The sequence below is a fragment of the Phalaenopsis equestris genome, unplaced genomic scaffold (assembly GCF_001263595.1).
Source record: "Phalaenopsis equestris unplaced genomic scaffold, ASM126359v1 Scaffold233944, whole genome shotgun sequence".
In the NCBI taxonomy this organism is placed as follows: Eukaryota; Viridiplantae; Streptophyta; class Magnoliopsida; order Asparagales; family Orchidaceae; genus Phalaenopsis; species Phalaenopsis equestris.
In genome coordinates this window covers 52144-53656 of record NW_018251873.1, presented here as the reverse complement: position 1 = coordinate 53656, position 1513 = coordinate 52144, and positions in this window count along the sequence as shown.

The window sequence follows — 1513 nt, the reverse complement described above, 5'->3', positions numbered from 1 at the left end:
ATATATATATTTATGTAAAATGAAGAAATTCATTAAAAGAAAATAAGGATTTTTGTGTGACACTTTGATTAATAAGAATGATTGAGTTAATTTAGAACATGATCTCTCACTTAATTCGTAAAACTTAGAATTAGTATTTATATTTAAGATTTAGATGTTTTTGCATACATAGCACCTCATAAAGATTTTTATTTACATAAAAAGCAGTTTTCGTTCTCCACCGCTATCTTTTGTGTTCTCCGGTACCTCTAAGGTTGTTGGCAATAACGCATCGGACGAGAGAAGGCTGGTGGGTTCCATCGACGACAAGGGGGAGAGCTGGGCTTCCGTTGAGCTTGTCGGTGCATACTAAATGGCTTTAGATGTTTTATATTTAAATTGAATGATTTGGGTTGTAGTTAATAAAATTTCAACAGAGACACATCTCTCCGGAGCCGCAAGCCAGCATGCTCTCGTCCCATGAGTTATTGTCAGCAGTTTTCAATGTCGGTTGCGAGACAGGAGAAGATAACCAAGGAGAACCAAATGTGTTTTATACATAAATAGAAATGTTTATGTGCGAGGTACATAACCATTACTGTTTCATGTGCTACTTATGTAGAAATCCCTAAAATTTATTGGTTTGACAAAGAAGATTATGCTTCCCTTCTCTTTATGTTTCGTTTCTATCCACTAGTCATCTGACTTGAGCAAATAATGTGGATATGGGAGAGGGCTATTTATAAAGACAAATGGGAAAACTGCAGAGAACTTCTCCAACTTACAGTCCAGAGCGACGTTCCTACTGTTTGAATCAGTATAGTAAAAAGGGACAAAAAATATGTTGACTGTTGATGTTTAAAAACAATTTTTACTTTTATATTAATAATATCTATTAATGTGATATGTGATGTTAAATAGCCTAAATTTTATTTTCAATTTGGGCTCGACACAATATAATAGCTGGAGCATGTACCAAATAAGGCAATAAGCCCTGCGGGCTGCGGCAAACTGGAAGCGGGCGTACTCTTCTACCAAGACTCAAGAAGTCAGCAGCCTTGCGTGCATGCCACGCAATAATGAACTAAAACAGACGTTCATAATCAGTACCATGCATGGTTAAATTTAAATATATGGAAATCTTAAAAATTATTGTAATTTATTTGAGTGATTTAAATTTCTATCACATAATTTTTTATGGGATAGTTTTATGTATTCGAAATAAAACTATAAAAGTAACATTCATTTGATTTTTTTTTTTAATATCAAACCAATAAATTTAATAAAAATAGAAAATATTATACTTAGATATCTTGCATCTAAATTTACACATTTAAATTCAAAACCTGAGAATTTTTAACATTGCCTAAAAAATATCATTAATTCTTTATTTTCCAATATTCCCTTATCCTGCTATATACTTTGGTGTTGTATCTTCTTGATTTTCATTCTTTATGGCACAAAAGTGTCATAAATGCAATATCCAAACATAAATGTTATCGATAAATACACAAGAATTCTATTGTATATATAT